The 21,548-nt window shown below is 41.8% G+C and overlaps 1 long non-coding RNA gene across 1 annotated transcript in view; it reads left to right on the top strand.

The window, feature by feature from the left end:
• LOC146798891 (uncharacterized) overlaps positions 1 to 20,638 on the top strand; it is a 53,917-nt gene extending 33,279 nt beyond the window's left edge. The window contains exons 2-3 of the long non-coding RNA XR_014969211.1: positions 14,889 to 15,008; positions 20,555 to 20,638. This is a non-coding gene — a long non-coding RNA (uncharacterized LOC146798891). The remainder of the gene's footprint in view (positions 1 to 14,888; positions 15,009 to 20,554) is intronic.
• Positions 20,639 to 21,548: the final 910 nt, after the last annotated feature.

Here is a 21,548-nt window from a genome sequence, read left to right as displayed (position 1 = left end):
GTGTACCTTACGCAGTGGAATGCTGGGGGATGCATGGCAGCTGGGGATTTGTATATTAATGGAACCTTCCTCTCGCTCAAGGATGCAAGGGAATGCCATCAACTGCCACCTGGTCAATTTCTGCAATATGTGAAAATTTCACGGGTATTGCAATTATTGCTTGACTCTGGGTTCTCTATGGAGCTGATTTTGTGCATATATAAAGCTCTAAAGGCGCACTACAAGGTCAACGTGACTAAAATCCAGGACAGATGGTTGGCAAACCTGCCGCTGCCCCTTACAGAGGGGGAATGGCGGTGGGCATTTGTGCATGTCCAAGAGGTTGCCAGCAACACCCGCTTTAAATTCACACAGTTTGATTATTTACATCACACTTATTTGACACCTCAGCGAATATCTCATTTTAATGCGGCACACTCTTCGGAATGTCCTTGGTGTGGTCAGGAACTGGCGACGTTCCTTCATATGACTTGGACTTGCGCAAGTTTGCAGGATTATTGGACAGAGGTATTGCGGGTACTGTGGGACATTGTGGGAATCCACATTAAGCACTAGGTTCAGCACTGTCCATTCGGCATAGCTCGAACCCCAAAAACTGTGTCACGAATGCGATAGATTTGCCCTACTGGAGCTTCTGCTGGCCAAGGGCTGCCTTGCAAAGAATTGGACCCCCCCCCCGACTGGATAAATGGAGGGCTGATTTGAGTGAATGGGGAGTAGCCAAGCAGCAGTGACTCCAGCTGGTCCACACAGATGAGAACACAGAACATGACTTAGAGATCTGGGTGGATATATTGGAAAGGCTGATAACAGATGAGGAGTCAGGGGTTGTGCAATCTGTTCCTTCTCAGATTGTGGGATCCACCAAGCCGCTGATACCACTTGAGATCATCTCCTCAATTGTATGAATGTTAAATAGCAGAGTCTGCAAGAGTAGGATGTATGTGAGGAGAGGGGTCACCCACAAAGGCAATAGAGGTCAGACCAGCTGCGATCCCTGAGGTTGACTGAGGGGTCCCATCTGGGACGGGATGGCTCCCTATGGCCGTTGTGACTACTAGATTCTAGATGAGCGGCGGCTATTTACGGAAAGGTTGGCCTCTACGACTCTTGGCCCCCTGTTCCTCCCCCCAAATGCTCTCCATCTGGGCGAGGAGGTTGACCTCTCTTGAAGACCAGGGCCACAAATCCTGTTTTTTGTTCATTTTTGTCTGACTGCCATGGGTGATCACACCCCTTAATGCTTAGCTGCCACCACGGTGGATGGTTATTGCATTTTATTTGGGTGGTCACTCCCTGGTATAATGCACTGTATGCTTGCTATATTGATGTGGAACTGTATATTCTATCATGATACTACTGAGTTAGGATCCTGGCACATAGCACAGGTTAAATGTGAGGCTTTCTGACTGTAGGATGCTACATGTTTCTTAATTTTGAACTGCTTTCATATGTGACCACATGTACTGTACTATACTGTGCAAAGTCTTAATAAAAACAAGTTAAAAAGAAGGAAAATACATGAGGCTGAGACATCCGTCATGTAGAAGACTGTCAGATTCTTTCTCTGATTCCACTGGTTATTCAGATATTTCTGCAATAGTCTTCCAGATTCTTTTCTGGGGTTCATTTTAGGTGGATATTGCAATAATTTGGTGAACACCTACTAAGACAAAAGCATTCGAGTTTAAACCACTCTCATCTTTACAAGAATGACATTAGACATCGAGCACATAACAATTATTCACGTACTAGTATCTCTGGCCTATGGGCTTATCATTGGTAACTTTGCAAAACTTGGTTCTGGGATAAACAACATTAGTCTCTCAAAGTTTTAAAGTTCTGGGATGCCTTTGAAAGGGCCGGGTTCAGAAATTCTGGACCTGTTCTAGAGACACAATCCAACGGTACTTTTTAGCAGCATGGAAGCGTAGAGGGGAGGAATTTTGTTATTCAGCAAATCAATTAAACAAGAATCCCTTTGGACACCTAGTAACCACAGACCACTACGCAAAGTTAGTTTGATTTATTACAAAGCCAAAAACAACTGAACATAAAGATACCTCACAATGAGAGTTTAGAAATACATCGGAATTAGCATGAAGGCAAATCTGTGTATCCAATTTAGAGGATGTAGCATAAACGATACAATTAGCTCAAGAAGCAGAATGCAGAGGATCAGAAAGTATGAGTCCACATTTCCCTGCATCAAGGGTTGGTGAATAAAGAGCATTAATCTATCCCTACACTACACTAAAGCGACTTCACTACCTAAGCATCGTCAGGAAGAAAGTATAAAAGGTGTTAGCTTGTGGAGTCTTCCTAAGAAGTCTCTCCAACATCAGTGGGTGATGTAGCATAAACTTATTGAGTCAGAGCTTGTTTTCAGATGCCTCTCTCCGAAGGCAGAAGAAGAAGTGGGCACTTTCCCCACTCCCAACATCACATTATTGCAAATAGGTGACGTTACAACGCATGCCGTTGCAACGTAAACTTTTACTCCGACTTTCTGTCAGGGGGGGCGCTGGAAGTTGGAATAGATTAATTTTCTATTCCAACTCCAGTGTGTGCAACAGTAGGGAAGGTGTTGGAGTTAAATCCAACACCTTCTACCCACTGCTGCACACCTTTTGCGTTGCAACGACATGCGATGTAAAGGCATACGTTGTAATAGTTTCATTGTAAAGGCTGTCTCCCTATTATTGCAGGTAAGTTTCCCAAGATTCATTGCGGGTAACGCCAACTGCTCTGGTTTCAATCCCAAAAGTCATTTTCCATGGGACAACGGTGTTCTTCTCTAGCAACAGTTTGTCCTTGGTTCCCAGGCATTCTCCTGTGTGAAACACAACGACCTTTCTTTATCGACTCAAGTCACATGATGTAACTTTTTCTCTCCTTCCCTGACTAGTAAGACAAAGACATTGTTCTAACTAACAAGAATGCTTCTTTCACCTGCAACACAAACGTAAGAATGAACAAATTCCACAGTTCACATGAAATTCAGCTGTTAATTCCAAAGTGAGAGTTTTCAGGGAAGTGCAATTCAGGCATACAAGATTCAGTAACATAAGAAAACAGCACATGAGCTTTTATGAGTGACATGGAAAATAAGGCACATTCAATTAATGCATTTAGCGACACTTAAAATGACAAAACTAAATTAACATTTTAGTACATGAATAATGAATTGTCAGTTTCACAATTTAATGTTTCCTGATAGTCACATTTACTTTCCAAGTTAATTCTCTCCATGTTACTTTTCAATGGCTTAAATACATCACATTACAAGTTAATACATTTCACAATTCTAACAAGGCATGTTAACACAACAAAGGAATATATGCAGGTTCACTCTACACGTCTGATTATAATGCACCCCAACAATTAAACTGCGTTTTACGTTACATTAGTTCCCCCCTCTGATGATGTTGAGTCAAAACACCATTAAAATTCCTGTAGAGTAGAACGATCTAAACAGATTTCGTAGCTAGTCTCCTCTGTCTGAACTCCTCCAACTGTTTCAGATTGTCATAATGACTGTCCTGCAGTCTTTCCACTCTTCTCTCTCTATCCCTTAAGGAGCTCTCCACTTGCCTCGCCATATGCCATTTTTATGCCTTTATCATACCTATGAAGATGATTACACAGACTACAGCAATTATGATTGGCTTCAAGATATATCCAATATTTCTCTATCCTAGGTTAGCAAACCAACTTCCAACTATGCCAAATCCCTTTCCAATCTTATCCCAGAGTCCCTTGGTTTCCAGATTATGTATCTCATGATGTATCTCAGTGATGGTACTTATATATCCTCTCAGATCTTTAATTTTATCAGGGATACAAGTACAACACTGTTGAACCTTCAGCATCCGACAGACTCCGCCTTCTTTTGCAAATAACGCATCTAATGCAAGACATTTTTGCTTCACCATCTCCCTTATTGAAACCATCTCCCCGTCAAGGAGTAGCAATGACTGAGCTGTGTTATTCAACAACTTATCCACAATAGTAGACAACTTCCTGATCTTGATGTCATTCAGCACTACTCCTAGGCTAGGTATCATCGCTCCAAATATGTCTCCCACAGCTTCATCAGCACTCAGTCCATGTTTCTTTCTATGGTTCGATTTTCCTCCAAACTTTCCAGATCTTTCACATGATATATCTTTGGAAACACAAGTGCCACATAACAAGTACCATACAAATTGTTTGGAAGCCGAACATATGCATTCTTCCACCCACAAAATGTACTCCTTGACCCACTGGTACAGATTCTCGAAGAAACGTCTTCCAAGGACCATCAATTAGAAAAACATGGTCACACACACTCTGTCCCACAAATATAGTCTCACAACGACTCTGAACTTGTCGTATGCAAAGCTTGCCTCGTTGTTCCCAATCTAGAGCTATAGGACCATAACTTCCTTTAGCCTTGTGAGCTAACTCCTCCTTGGTCCATTCAAACTTGCTATCCTGGCTGTTAAATATAACAGCTAATCCCCTGTGTCTATCCTCTACTAAGTCTACAAATTTCTTTTCTATGTCTGTTAATATGCAGGTCCGGTTATGTCTATGTGCTTAAGCGGTATCGCTCCTCCTGCTTAAAATAGTCGTATTTGTTCAAATGTTTATAGACCGGCATTTCTGAGAGTACCAGATCATAATTTGAGAAGTAGTACTCGTAATGGCCTTTTCCAGAGAACATACTAAATAGCAAACTACAACTAATTGCTTGCATCAAGGGTAAGTGATGAGATCTAATCCCCTTCTTGACCAAAGCAGGCAATTGCATGCACACATAACAATCTCTCACATCCATAGTATTCACGTACTTGTAAAACAGCTTATCATAAGCATTCAGCATATAATCACCTTTAGACAAATCTACATGAAGAAAGTGACTAGTTTGCTCTATTCAGCCTTTTTCAGATCCTAGTGAACACTCCATTGATGCAGCAGCGGTAGGTGTGGATGTCACATGTACCCCCACTCCCTGTCCCTCAATCTTGTGTTCGCTTAAAATAGACTCAGTGATAAATACAGCTATTACTAGGATTACTCCTACAATGAGTGTGCCTATAATACATTTGTGCCTAAGAATCTAATTTCCAGACTCCATTTTCAAAGTGGCTCAGACTGTAGCTATAAGAGGATCAACACACAGAGTCACTTTTCTCTGCCTCCTGATCACATGCAACAAAAGACTTTCAGCAACTTTTCCTTGGCTCTTGAAAAATTCTTTTAACAGTCTTTGCACAATATTTACACAGATTGGAAGACTTCCCTAGCCCTCTTTCTTCTTCTAAATGGAACAGTCCCTAATTTTTACTCTTCTTCCACTGGGCCTAGTTCAAGTTCAGTTCACATCCCTTATGAGAGATCAGACTCCCAAGATTCACTTATCAGTGCAAGTTCTCTTTCAGATGCAAGTCTCAGGTTTCTCCCTCTCTGTCTCATAGGCCACGTTTCATTTGCGGCATTTTTCTATCTTAACTGCACTCAACCAATTTCCACACCAGTTTCTTCCACTAAGTCAGACTCTATGCCACTCGCAATGTTACCGTCTCCCTCAGAGTCTATACCAGGGTCTTGTGTAGCTTGACCCCCGTCAGCCTGATCTGGTGGGTATTCAGCCTCTTCAGGAACCTCAACAGCTTGGATTGCCCTCTCAGGCGACCCCTCTGTCATGGCTGGAACTACTTCTGAGAGAGGAGCTGTTTCATCAGAGGGACCTGTGAATCGTCAAGTGTGGGAAGCTTGGATCCAGTTTGGCACTCCTCCACATGTCACAGCAGTATTCATCACCAATATCACTTGATATGGTCCACGGCACCGAGAGCCAAGACAGTTTTTCCTCACATGCTTTCCAAGAAGCACCCAATAACCTGGTCTCAGGTCTTCACAGAGGTCTTTCAAAATTGGTGCAGTTGCTGCTTCAACCTGATGAGACACAGAACGAACCACATCAGCCAATCTTGATCAATGTAGTGGCGGGAACGACAGGCAAGCGCATCGCCCTTCCCATCAAGATTTCATGCAGCGATAACCCAGTTCTCCTGTCAGGAATGCTGCTCAAACTCATCAGAACCAAGGGCAATGCATCAGGTCATTTCAAAGATTTTGAGGCACCCGCTTTAACCAGCCTTGCCTTTAAATTCCTTTTAATTTGCTCAACTATGCCAGATGCCTCCAGCCTGTAACTACAATGCAGTCTTTGATCCACATTCAAGGCGGTACACATCTATTCCATGACTTTGCTATGAAAGTGCGTTCCTCTATCCGACTCCAATATAGTTGGAAATCCGAATCTAGGAATGAGTTCCCTCAACAATAACTGTGCTACTGTGAGACTATCACAACTTCTAGTTGGATAAGCTTCCACACATCGGAAAAAGATGCACACAACCCCCCAAAATGCATCTCAACCCATTACACACAGGCATCTCAAAAAAATCCAATTGGATCAGATTGAAAGGACCCCAGATCTTCCAATGTGGCTCTAGGCAACCACTGTCTTCTTCCCAGCATTCATCTGTTGGCACATGACACAGCGATCACACAGTGCTTCCACAATCACGCAAACCTCTGCCTTAACAATCTCACCCTTGCATCCCTTCCTATGTGGGCTGCTCCATTAATTTGCCTTGCCATAGTGTTTCACAGACAATCAGGCAACACTGCCCTACCATCAGCTGAAACCAACATGTCATTTTCTCCCTTCTCACAACCTGCTCTGATCCAACCCGCTTGCTCCTGATCTGTTGCTGCCATTTGCAAATACCTGATTTCATCCCATGTGTCTGTAACAGCTAGCATCATGTTGAGTTTTGTCTTCTCTATACTCCTGCCAAAATTTTTCCCATTGAAAATACATGCGTGTGTAGCACAAAAGTGAGCAACTTCATCTGCATATCGGTTCCCTGTTGTAATAAAGTCATCTCCTTTTCCATAGGCTGTGCACTTAACGACAGCCACTTCTCTTCGTAAATGGAATGCTACCAGCAGTTGTCTCACATATACCCCGTTTCTAATTGGTGAACCTGATGACGTTACGAACCCTCTCTGCGACCACAGCTGTCCAAATTAATGAAACACACCGAAACCGTACTGGCTATTGGTATAGATGGTGACTCACATCTGCTCGGAGACTCGACATGCACAGGTCAAAGCAATGATTTAAGCCACTTGTGTGGAGTGTACCCCTTGTAGACAAGCAGCTTCCACTACCCCCAAGATAGTACAGACAGAAAATGCCACTCTCAAATTACCTTAATTGTCTCTTAGGCATGAACTATCAACAAAAAGGACTTGGTCGGGATCGGACAATGGTTCTTCAACAATGTCAGGTTTCGGCATGGTGCAAAGCTCAGTAACATTTGGACAGTCATGGTCTTCACAATCTTCCCCATCAGCAGTTGGAACAGGTAACAAGGTAGCATGATTTAACACAGAACAGAGCTTCAGAGTCACTTTCAACACCTGCTCATATCTTGTTAACCTATTATTCGTCAAATGCTGTGTTTTGGTTCTCGTCATCAGGAACTCAGCTGAATGTGGTACATATACAGTAAGTGGATGACCCAACACAATGCTTTCACATCATTCAATACTAACACCTGTTGCAGCAATGGATTTGAGACATCTGGGCAAAGCTGAAGCTACAGGATGTAATGTAGCTGAGAAATAGGCCACTGGTCTACGGGCACCCCCTTGTGTCTGGGTCCGTACAGAGAGAGCACAACCCTCCCGCTCATGAAAGAATAATGAGAATGCTTTGCCATAATAAGCAAATAGTCGTTATCCCAAGGTACCAGATAGCACACATCCTTGTGGGTCAGCATCTGCAAAGGCTTTGCCATCAAGGAGAAATATGTAATCCACTGTTGGTAATAGCCAAACATTCCCAAAAACAACCTGACCGCCTTCTGGGTAGTAGGCAGATTATTTTTCATGTTCGCCTCCACTCGCTCTGGTGACACCTTCTTCTTGCCTCTTACGATTCGATGACCCAAATACTGTACTTCAGTCAGACAATACTGAAGTTTACTCAGAGACATCTTATACCCATTGTCAGCCAGATGGTTCAGTAAGGTGATAGTATTGTCCTTACAAACCTCCTGTGTTTCAGATGCAATGAGGAGTTCATCAATGTACTGAACTAGTACTGAGTTTCTGGGCATAACCAAGCTCTCAAGGTCTTTTTCAGTACCTGATTGAATATGGGTGGACTTTCAGTATACCCCTTGAGGGATACAACACCACATTAAGACACGATTCTCCAAACGGAAAGCAAATAAAAATTGTCTTTCCTCGTGCAATGGGATGAGGAAAAATGCCTGACAGAGGCCAATCACTGAGAACCAGTTAGCCTCGCAGGAGACAGGATCACAGATGGATTTGGTACTACAGGACATCACAATGATGAATAAATCCAAAGAAAATTTAGGCAACGGACTTGTAGAAAAGTACCTCACAATTTTACTACAGTCTTATTAAAGCGGTGGTTATTGCACACTTCTTGTCACCTGTTGCCTTTTGGTGCCACTGATCACAGATTCCAAACTATATTACTTAAAGAGCAGTGCACTTGAACAAAAGAACTTATTTAGTCTTTTTACATTTCTTTCAATCCTTTATTTTCAAACCCAAATGAAGTTTCACAAAAAAAGGGCAGCTAACGCGTTTCGTTCATTTCGGCGACAAGCCAAGAGAACTTCTTCAGGGACAAAGTAACATAAAACATGTATAAGACAAACACATCATATCACTTGACTGACGGACATAACTAGAAATTCTTAAAATATTACAAACATGATATAAAACAACAAAGCATATACCTTAACGAAACGGACATTACAACGACATCCTAAAATATTACAAACTAAATTAAACACAACATGAACAAACATTGAGTCTTAAAAACCACCTATATTTTAAAATGCCTCACAAGACACAACAGATTTTGAATGACTTACATTGCTTCTTGTAGTACTTGTGCCGTGGATATTTCCCATGTTAATGGAATTGTATTTCCATTCCAAAAAACAAGCAATTACTAAAAGCTGTACCTAAGTGCAAAATAAATTTCTATATGTATAAACAAAACACGGGAAGGAGATGCTAATTATGATGGAGACAAAGCAAAATAAACAACAAATAATCAACCTCACCTCTTTAGATCACACAAACTGATTCAAAAGTATTTAGCATCGGTCAATTCACAAGCTGGGCCAAATTACAATCATTCGCCAGTAGTTTACCTTCAAAATAGCATCTATAATAAAAACTGATATATGATGCTATTAGTGAGATTTTTAGAAGTGTCATCATGTGCTCAAAAGCCAGATGCAAGAGTCAAAAAACACTTTAAAAAATATATTATATTATCACGGGGGTTAATACCCCTAAAACAGCCCTAAAAGATCTTAACCATTACGTTTAATTTCATAGGCTTAAATTTACTGAGTCCGCTCAATGCATCAACAGTCAAAAAAGTGATGATCAGAGGGATAAGTGCCCTCAATCCCCAGTGGGATAACCTCCGCCTACAATGTAAAGGTAAAGGAGTGTATCAAATACTAAAAAAGGGGAATTATATTCCCAACAACAACCATTCAAATGATATGCCAAACATCGTTATAATAAAAATATCTCACTAAAGTATCCTTTAATGTTGCTAGTATTTCAAAGCTGGGCCATACACATAAAACGTGTTTAAGTTCAACAAGTAACCTGCCATATTTTACAATCTGCCCATCAACTTGTGAAAAGATAATTTATAGAAGATATTAAACTAACATCCATAGCTGTTTATACATCTAGTATTGTCACATATCAATAATATCATGTATGTTACGTGCATTAAACCGCATCCCATTATTATAAATATTAAACATATTTCAAAAGGGGTCCAAACCCAAACAATACCCTTATTCGAGTCTTAAACCCATTAGCAAAAAACAAAAGGGGATAATATAGAGTCTGGGCTGGCATAAACACTTGCCTAAAAACGTGGTGGACTAGACCCAGAATACCGGCATCAAATTAAAGCAAGTTGCACCGAATAGTAATAACCCAAACGGTAAGCTTAGTTATAAACTGAAATTTGTCAGTACCATACGCAAAGGGAACACGCCCAAGCACGCCAAAGACACTCACCTTAATACGCGGTCGTCCACGCCTCCCAGGCAAACACCATCTGGAGGCAGAGAGACTCAGTGCCATATTATTGCGGGCTTTAAATACTTTCAAAAAGTAAGCAAAACCAGATGCACCTGTGTGTTCTAGCAGGTAGCATGTTCGACAAGCATTCTAAAGGGAATCAGTAATCGCCATCTTTGGAGAACGAGCTCCTAGGACAGCGAGAAAGACTTCACCATTTTTACGCCATTTTAGAATGCTATAGGAAAAACAAAGAGAAAAGGATTTTTCACAACATAATTTCGCTGAAAAGAAATATCTTTGCCAAATACATTTAACAATTTAAATCAGATAAATATCGGCTACATCTTTCAGATCAGGAGGTCAAAATTAATCCATAATAACTGGAAACCAATGCACTTAGTCTCTATCGACCAACACCATATTTAAAGGAGGCTGAAATCGTAACATAACCACCAATGACCCCGTTTCCGTAATGAAGGCCATCTTAGAATGGCCTAATAGAACCTAAAGAAATATACAAAATTAAGACGAATGAATAGCGTCAGATATGTGTATTTATAAAGTAACACATTCACACATCATAAAATAGTAAAATCGCGCAACATCTTTTATTAGAGAGTGCCTCATCCCAAAATAAAAGCGACATTAGTTAGTAGATCTTATCGCAATACTGAGCCATAAAAAATCATTATTGAGGCGCCACGAGCCAAATCTTGAAGTGAAAAATACCTCACGTACATGGTAAATAACAGACCCTATATACAGAGTAAACAATATCCTAAATGTCTATAGTTAAAAATTAACGCATATTACAGAAATGAAAAAGTGCTCCCCAATTGTCAAAAGTAATGAAAAAATGGTCATCCATCAATGGTTCACTCCATCGCATCTCAAATTCCTGTATTAGGTCCGGTATAGCAACCAAAGAACAATAGGTGTAAATTAGTGTAAAATTAAGAGGAAGGGAAATGGAATTAAATAGAAGAAGAAACATGAAAAACTAAAATATTTTTGAAAACTTTAGAAAAATGACTTTATATATAACATATCTTACAGATTTTGAGCACCATTCAGAGAAGATGCACAATAAGATGTTTAAAATTGAATTGTCAATGCCTCAATGCAAGGACGATGATTGCACCATGTACAATGGAAAGAGGGGTATAGTGACCTGTAAGCATCAAACAAATTCATTAGAAGATGACATCAGATACCATTGGATAGGTCAGAACAGGAGAGCTCATGAAGCAAACAAGATCAGTAAGATGGAATAAATACAGATTTAGTTTAGAAAACAGTGGAATTCATTGTCTGTATTATGGCCGCAATTAATCGCACGCAATCTGCAAATCCATTTTGCCTCTTTCTGTCTTAGTACTAACTCTCTACTCCCACCTCTATTATTAATTGGCACATGTTGAATGCTATGGGGTCCCAATAGACTTTTTTTAAAATCTATATTGATCTTTGGATCCCCTTTTTGACCAGGGTCTTTAATGCTTTGTGCATAATGGGACTTCCGGAATCCTGGAAAAAATCTATACTGGTCCGGATCTTTAAGAAGGGGGACCGGAGCTCAGTATCCTGCTATCGCCCAATTTCCCTATTGGATTCCCTGGGGAAAGTGATGGGTCGAATAATTCTTGGGTGTTTGCAGGAGTGGGCGGAGGATAGTGGTATCTTATCCGACCTACAATATGGGTTTCGTGAGGGTCTGGGGACCATTGACCAAGCCTTAAATCTATCACTTCTGATGGATAAATATGTAAATGTCAAGGCTGGAGCTCTCTATATGGTCTACGTTGCCCTATCTGACGCATTCGACTGTGTCTCTGGTCTGTTCTGTTAGAGATGGGGGTGGAGCAGAGTGTAGTTACCTTTGTGAGGGAACTATACTCAAATGCGACCGCCAGGGTGAGGTTTGGGACCAGTGGAGAACTCACTGCGTCGTTCGGAGTGGAGAGGGGTGTCAGGCAAGGACGTGTCCTGGCTCCCTTTCTCTTCACCCTTTATACCAATGGATTGGAGAGGGATATGTTGAGGGGGGCCCAGGACCTCCCTATGGTAGGTAATCGTCCAATACCGGCTCTTCTCTACGCGGACGATGCAGTGATACTGGCCCACACCCCTAACGAACTACAAAGGGCGTTAAGTAAGTATTCATCCTTTATGGCCACCTTGGATCTCAAGGTCAATATTGGAAAAACCTTTGTTATGAAGGCCGGGGTTGGCAATAAAAATAAACCTAGGGCTATTTACCTGAATAATGAAAAATTGGCAATCACAGATAAATATCCTTATCTAGGTGTGATGATTGACCAGAAATTAAGCTGGAAAGCGGCAGTCGATGTGAGGAAACTTCAATTTATGAGAACTACCACAGCCCTTGTAAATTTCTCTAGGAAATTAGGTAAAAAAGCACCCTTGGAAATGGTTAAAATCTACAAAGCTAAATGTATTACAGTGGCTCTGTATGGAGCGGGTGTGTGGGGCCACGTAGCTTTGGATTCTATCCAGGGGGTAGAGAACACCTTTTTGAGGTACCTTCTTGCATTACCTAGGAGCTCTGCAAATTTTCTTTGCCACTTGGAATTGGGTCTTCCCTATGTGGCAGATCTGGCGAAAATACAGCCACTTTTACTGTGGCACCGAATTTGGTCGTCGGATAAAACAGCCTTTTCACAAACAATTATTCAAGACTGTAAAGCTCTGGAAAATGCACTCAAATCTAGGTGGCTATCCTATGTTAAAAGATTTTTAACTGACTTAGGGTTAGTAAAATATTACCATGATCCCTTTTTAATACGGGAGATATCGAGGAAGGCTTTTCAGAAACTCTGTCTAAACCACCTCGAAGAACTGCGACTCACTTCTGAGGTCATGAAACAATCAGTTGGACACAGCTTGACTGTTCAGACAGTATTTGGGATGCAGCCTTACCTAACCTATAGTATTACTGCTTATGAATTGTTTCTTTTGGTTAGGTTTAGGCTGAACTTCTTCCACCGTTTAGTTGCTTTCCCGTTGAGAAACAACTGGGCAAAAAATCTACCGCCCTGTCCTTGTGATGGGATTTCGACCCAATCCACAATGCATACCATCCTTTTCTGCAACTATTATATGGAACAACGGAAAAAATTACTTATCCCATTATTAAAACGAATGGGTTTCCGAACTTGTCGTCCAGCTTTTCTCTTTCTACAGTTACTGGATGGGGCGGGGCTGGTTTACATTGTTTCTAATTTTTTGCAGTATATTTCGCGCCATAGAACTAATTTAGGATGATTTTAATAGGGTTTAACGATTGGGACGGGTCAATGATGGGATTTGAGTGTTTTAATCTATATTTATTATATGACCGATTTTATTACTTATTGATGGTTAAAATATATTGATGCTCTTTATCCAGTCACTTTATATGCATTGTCACTTTAGCCGTGATCAAATTCCCGTGATTATCTGTGTATGTATTTTTTTGGTTTTAAAACTTAAATTCAACAAATTTTTTAATGATGGTACATTCTTATGAGATGTTTTAACACTCTATTTGTATGTGTATCTTTTATGACCTGTCTTCGGAAGGTCGAATAAAGAAGTTTTTGATTTGATTTGAATGCTATGGAACCAGAAAGTGGAATCAGATATACGATGTTGCTTGTAATGTTCTGTCATAGGGTACCTTGTATCTCCTTTCAAAATGGCTCGACGGTGCTCTTGAATTCTAAGTTTGAGGCTCCATACAGTACTTCCTACATATACCAAGTTGCAGCTACAGCCTAAAACATAAATCACATAACTAGTATTGCAATTTATAAATTCTCTAATTTCATATTGTTTTACACTATTGTATGAAAAATGTTGAATCTTATTTGTCCCAAAATATGCAAATACTGCATGAAGTGCATGTATGAAAACCACATGGTCTCTTTGATAACCATATTCCAGTAAATTTAGATGTAATGACATAACTAGGATGTAACAAGTCCTTTAAGGTTTGACCTCTTTTGTAAGTTATTGATGGATTGGCAGTAAGATCTTTCCTTAGATTTGGAATTTCTAATAGTAGATGCCAGTTCTTTTTAAAAATACTGAAAATGTTATCACTGTGCGAGGTATACTTTATTACAAATCGTAGTTTGTTGGTAAATACTGACATTTATTATACATGCTGTTTTGAAGGTAGACTTCTGGCGAATGATTGTAATTTGGCCCAGCTTGTGAATTGACCGATGCTAAAGACTATTGAATCTGTTTGTGTGATCTAAAGAGGTGAGGTTGATTATTTCTTGTTGATTTTACTTTGTCTCCATCATAATTAGCATCTCCTTCCCGTGTTTGGTCTATACATATAGAAATTTATTTTGCACTTAGGTACAGCTTTTAGTAATTGCTTGTTTTTTGGAATGGAAATACAATTCCAATAACATGGGAAATATCCACGGCACACGTACTACAAGAAGCAATATAAGTCATTCAAAATCTGTTGTGTCTTGTGAGACATTTTAAAATATATGTGGTTTTTAAGGCTTAATGTTTTTTCATGTTGTGTTTAATTTAGATTGTAATATTTTAGGATGTGGTAGTAAGGTCCGTTTTGTTAAGGTATATGATTTGTTGTTTTATATCATGTTTGTTATATTTTAAGTATTTATAGTTATGTCCGTCAGTCAAGTGATATGATGTGTTTGTCTTATACATGTTTTATGTTACTTTGTTCGCAGCCCTGAAGAAGTTCTCTTGGCTTGTCGCCGAATTGAACGAAACGCGTTGGCTGCCCTTTTTTCTGTAAAACTTCATTTGGATTTAAAAATAAAGGATTGAAAGAAATATAAAAAGACTGAGTAAGTTCTTTTGTTCAAGTGCACTGCTCTTTATGTAATAAGGACATCACAATGTTGTTTACCTTTCTAAGGTCCTGAACAATGATATAATTCTGCTCAGTTTCTGCAGTCCCATGATGGGTGAGTTGCACGAACTTCCCATGATCTCCTTTAGAATGCCCTGCGCAATCATGAACTCAATTATAGGTGTAATTCCTTACACCATTTCTGGGGTCAGGTTGTTCTGAGGAGTTCTTGGAAATTCTGCATTGAGCTTGATCTGTATGCGGACTGGCTCGCCTCGTCGGATCACTCCGATTTCCTCTCCTGAGAAACTCCATACCACTGGAGAGACGGCGTCTCTCAAATCCAACGTCTTCCACTGTCGGTAAGGGAAACATAGCTGTATAATGGTTCTGATTAGCCAATTTGAAAGTAATGCCCTCATCATTAGCCTGCAACACAATCCTCTTCAGCGTACAATAGATAGTACAACTCAATTTACACAAGAGGTCATGCCCTAGCAAACAGACTGGACTCGAATCACACCAGTGGTGCAACAAAATGTGTGGGGACCCCCGTTGCAAGATATGCTGAAGGGGCCCCTCGCTCTCACATCAGTAGGAGCTGAGGGGGCCGCCTTCTGTATGGGTAAACCTTGGAGCCCGCACACCGCTGGTGTTGCGGGGGCCTTTGTTACGCCCCTGAATCACACACCACAAACTGATGGTGATCCTTAAAAGGTTCTGATTATCACCGGCACTTCTTCTGTCAGATGATTTGTCATTCTTTTGTTAGAGACTACCACAACTTGGATTGATTTTCCCTAAAGGGGACGGTTTGGGACTACTGCAGATGTCACAGTAGGATGGGTAGCCCCAGTATCAATCAAGAATGTAATGGGGTTACCTTCTACGTCTGCTTCTGTGTATGGTTCACTCTAGTCTAATTCTAAGACTAAGCCAAGAGTACAGTCTTCCTCCCCCTCAGGCACTGTCTTAAGGATGGGTCCTGATCAAATTCATCCAGCGCTTCCATTAAGGGCATCGGATGATAGGTTTGATTGCCCTGTGAGATTCTCTGAGGTTGTGGCATTTGCACTAACTGGTTTTGATTCCTTCCCGCATTAAGAGATCTCGGCCTAGTCACTGTAGGTAACTGATTTACCCCATCTGTCAGTTGCACAAGTTTTACTTCCTGTGCCTGTTTTGCAGGCTTTATACGACACTGTTGCTTCTGATGCCCAATCTTGTGATAAAAATGACAAGCAGTGTTCTTTTTCAGGGTCGCACCATCTATCCCTGTTTTGGGATCTATAAGGACACCTCTTCCCTGTCCCGTCTGTCCTGCAACTGATGTAACTTGAACACCTCATGGAACATTCACTTGACTGCGAACTACCGTTCCCTCTGTTGCCTGCACTTGCGCTCCCTTCTGTGCATTTCGCATGTTAACCAGCATCAACTTCTCCTTTATCCTCCTATGTTTAGAATCCACCTCATCACTGCAATACCTGGCGTACCATAAGATCTCGTCTTTGGATTTATTTTGCCAGCAGAATAAGTGTTGCTGGATCAGGAGGCTGATTTCCGGCCTCAGTCCTGTCACACATTTGGATACAAATTGGCCCATGTCTTTAGGATTTAGTGTATCAAACCCACTGTACTGCTTAAAGTCTTGCAAGAGCCTTTAGGAATAGGCATGCACTGACTCTTTACTCTCCTGGGTAGTTTGATCTATCTTATCGATCTCTTTAGGGCCTTTTTTGGACTGCAACCAAGTGATCACCTGTTCGTAGTATTCATAACCAATGGTGAAGGACCATGAGTTTACATGATCCCTCTCTGGCTCAGCAGCAAGCCGCTCAATTGCAATTTTGCATGCAGACCACAGATCCCTAGGACCCACAATTTCAAACAAAGTATTTAAGTCAATCCCCAAACCTTCGAGATTTTAACAAAGCGATCGACTTGCTTATACCATTCAGCACGTTTCTCCCTCAACCTGAGAAAATCATTTGTAAATGCAGCTAGGTCACATCTAATCCAGGGAGCATGCACATACCCTCCACTAGGTGCCTCCCATAACAAATATGCCTTGACTCCCTGTTCCCCCCACCGAGGTGGTATTTCCCCTGTCGCCTTTCTCGCACTCTTCTTCTTCGACCATCTTTCCTCCCACTTATCCAGCATACTCCAAGCCCTAATTCCTATAACCAGCTCTCTGCTATATGTCTTCAATCCTGTCACTCTCTTTTCCTCCAGCTCCTGGTCTCTAAAGTTAAGCCTATGATTTCTCTGTAACAGTTTCATACGAGACAAGTCTACTCCATATCTTCGAGCTAACTCTGATAACTTCTTACGCTCTTGTCTTGCTCTATGGGTGACATCCTTTGCTACGAACAACAGGTCATCTGTCTCAAAGGGTCTCTATCCTTTCCAAAGGTAAATTTCCACTGATGATCTTGTCTACCTCGGCTTTCAAACTCACCACATCCAATTGCTTCACTTTCACTGTAGCCTTGATGGTACCCTGACTTGATGTACCATTCTGACCCTCCTTGCTATTGTTGTGATCCCTCAACCAGTATTCTAAGTCTGAGACGTCTGAGACCTGCTGACTTCCAGTGGCTCCCTGACTTGTACTTGCTTCAGAGGCTGCAGCAATTGGTCCTCTCACTGAAGTTCCCCTTCATCTGTAGGTCTGTACCAGTGCTTGCCATAGGTATAGACCTTATAGTAATGGAACCAATGCATATTCCCGAAGGATCGGCAGTAGCTGCAAAAGGGGTACTAGATTCCCTATGGACTAGAGATGGACAATTCCTACTCATGCTCCCTGTTTTTCCCCACCTAGTCCTTGCAATCAGTACGGGCTGACTCTGACTAAGGCTTCCCATTGAGATTGGATCATACACAGAAACAACAGGGCCAATAGTAACCGGTACTATAAGAGCTTCTGGTAACCGTGAAGCAGCATTATCTCCATACTGTTCCATACCTCCTATGGTAGACACTCCTGTCCCCCCAATGCCTGTGGATATCCTCCCCACAACTCCTGTACCTGTACCCATTTGAGCTGATGCGCTTCCCACAACTTCTGCACTTCCCGAGTCACAACCCCTTCCCCTCATTGTGGACTGTAAGGCAGAGGACGTTCATTAACAACCCATCCAACAAGCTGTCATTGTTATCACTACTGTTACTTCCATTTACCTTTCTGCTCCTGTTCTGGGAATCTACCTCTTTGACCAGCACTGGATATAACCTATTTCCTTTTATGGTACGCACTCTCCATTTCCTAAGCTGTGCTGCCCACTGTGCGTTCTGATATGACTGCACAGTTTTCTTCATTCTCCCTTCGTATCTCTGCCTGCATTTTGCATGTGCTGAACGCATCCAGGCATCTAACGCTTCAAACTGTGTTGGTCTAGGCAAAGGTTGCAGCTGAAACAGTGCTCTTCTTAACTGACGTAATACATCCAGCTAAAATGGACCAAACCGCGGAAACAGCAATTCACCCTCCTTATGCCAATTCTGAAGCCAAATTATGTTATGGAGCCCAACTTTTGTCACCATGTAATGTGCTGCAGTATCCTCGGGTGGCACCTCTTCACCCACTCAAGTGACAACCCCTTTGTCACCCCTGAACAGATCTTGCAACACCCTAAAACATCGAAAGTTTTCAATTGCAATTTGTTGTTCAAAATATTACGACGGAACAATTCTTTCCCAACCACAACTTCCCAATGACTACCAACCAATCCCAGCGCGGCGTTACACCAACAGACCTATCACAGCGCAACACACTCTGACATCACCTTCACTCCTCATAGCTGCTCACCCTCCTTCACAATTTCTCCGTACGCTTTCACTCACACAATCATCTTAAACTCTATAATTGTCTGCCATCTTGAAGATAGATAGAATTCAACCACTCAAGGACATTCACACACGGTGACCCTCAGCCAGCACGGATCACCCGAATCAGTATAGCTCACCTCTCTATACAAGGTCCATTAGATGATTCCCATGAATTCCATTCACACAAGGTTCCCTGTCTTAGGTGGAACTGCTGATGACGTCTCACGACAACTCCTCAATTCTGCGGTCACTCAATCACAATCTCACTCTCGCTGTCTTCTGCACCTTTAATATATCCTGGGACCATAGGTCACTTCAGGACCTGAAACTCAAATCTAAATCCTTGGACCACATCCGGCCCGAAACCACATTCACTCGACTCTCACTCGAACTCTGCAAGACATCACACAATCAAATCATTCCCACAATCTAACTCACAACATACATCCTATTAATATGCACTCCTCCGCTCACTGCTGATCTCGCCACACCACCAAACTCCGTCAGTCTCCACCGGATTCCGACGCCTTATGTTCTCGGTCATTGGGCTCCATTTTGGGGCTTTTTGATGTTCTAGGCTCCACTTTTCTAGACTAACTCTGGATTCTCCCCTCGCTTCATGTATTAACCATCCTACTCTGCTACCAACTGAAAGGGCCGGGTCCATAAATTCTGGACCTGTTGTAGAGACACAATCTAATGATTCTTTTTATCAGCATGAAACCGTAGAGGGGAGAAAATGTGTTATTCAGCCAATCAATTAAACAAGAATCCCTTTGGACACATAGTAACCACAGACCACTACGTAAAGTTAGTTTGAATTCTTACAAAGTCAAAAACAACTGAACATAAAGATGCCTCACAATAATAGAGAGTAGAAATACATCAGAATTAGCATAAAGCTAAATCTGCGATTCCAATTTAGCATAAACAATACAATTAGCTCAGGAAGCAGATTGCAGGGGATCGGAAAGCATGAGTACAAATTTCCCTACATTGAAGGTTGGTGAATAACGACCATTAATTTATCCCTACACTACACTAAAGCGACATACCTACTTAAACATCTTCAGGAAGAAAGGATAAAAGGTGTCAGCATGTGGAGTCTTCTTCAGAAGTCTCTCCACCATCAGTGGGTCAATGTACCATAAAGCTATTGAGACAGAACTTGTTCTCAGATGGTCTCTCCCTGAAGGCAGAAGAAGTGGGCATAAGATTCAGCTAACATAGGAAAACAGCTCATGAGCTTTTACGAATTACATGGAAAATAAGGCACATTCAATTAATGCATTTACCTACGTTTAAAATGACACAACTAAATAAAATATTTTAGTACATGGATAATTGTCCGTTTCACAACACAAGTTCTTCGCGTTAATGTTTCCTGCTAGTTACATTTACTTTCCACGTTAATTCTCTCCATGTTACTTTACAAAAGCCTAAATACATCACGTTTCAAGTTAATACATTTCACAATTCTAACACGTCATGTTAACACAGCAAAGGATTATATGCAGGTGCGCTCCTCGTGTGTGATTATAATGCACCCCTACAATTAAACTGCGATTTCGCTATGTAACTTTCTAGTTTCTAAGATTTCTTTTAAATTCTAGCATTTTCGCAATAGGCATGTATGCCATTGGGTAACTTTGTCTGTGATGCATCACAATTAACTCACTGTACTTTCTTTTGTCTATTTTGCAGATAACAGTGCAGAGAAGCAGAGTGTCGGAAGCCTTTGCAGGATGCGGCGTGATGTAGGATTGCAGCGGAGAGCAGCATTGTCGTGAACATGGTCTTGGGTGCTGGTTTTCAGGCAAGTTACTCAGTTGGCTGTCAACGAAGATGCAGGAGATGTTGCTGTCATATGTCCCATGCAGGCCCATTGTCTTTTTCCTTATGTTAAAATGAGCATGTTGCAAACTGCCCTCTGCTTTGTGCAGGGTACTATACAAATGTATTTTGCTTTGTGCCACACTGTATTTTCACACAGAACATGCCGTTATTTTCGAGTTCTGTTCTGTTTTGTCCTGTGATTTCGTCTGCACACCATAGACAAGGTCAAACAACGGCGGCGTGGCTACGCACCGATGTGAAGGGAAGCGGACTCCAGAGCACCGTCCATGGCTTCCCCACACCCGCAGTTATCCTGATGCCTTAGTGGGGTTTCCTACCCTAATACTGATGGCAGAAACGTTGATGCCAGCGCAGAACAGCACTAGAGGGGCGGCCGTGCCCTGCAGGCGCTGAAAAAGCAGATAAATACCTGGACGGCTCTCGGGGATCCGAGCGCGGTGAATCCAAAATGGTGGCGGAGCACTATCAGAGCAGCCTTCGCCGCACACCGCTGAATGGAATTACGGCTGCCCGTGAGTACCGCCTGGCACATAAGATTTTTACAGGCTGGGGACCGATGCTGACGGATGCGGAGTTCTGACATTGGCAGTAAAAAGAGCGCGCTCCTCAGGAGTTGGAGATGCGGGGCACCATCAAAATGGCGGCCATTACTGGCGCTTATGATCCTGCTTGCTGATGATTTAAGAGGCAACCGGTGTTAAATGGTAGCGGCAGTTTCAGTCGGTATCCTTTCAAGTATTTGCCCGGCGGTAATCGCCTCTCATACCACTCGATAATTTACCAATAAAAGAGGCAGGCGCTGGAGACTGGAAGGCAGGAAACAAGGTTTTATTCCGTCGGA

This window comes from Triturus cristatus, chromosome 9 (genome assembly GCF_964204655.1).
Source record: "Triturus cristatus chromosome 9, aTriCri1.1, whole genome shotgun sequence".
Taxonomy (NCBI): Eukaryota; Metazoa; Chordata; class Amphibia; order Caudata; family Salamandridae; genus Triturus; species Triturus cristatus.
The sequence above is the reverse complement of the archived record's forward strand: the minus strand, read 5'-3'. Positions and strand labels throughout refer to the sequence as shown.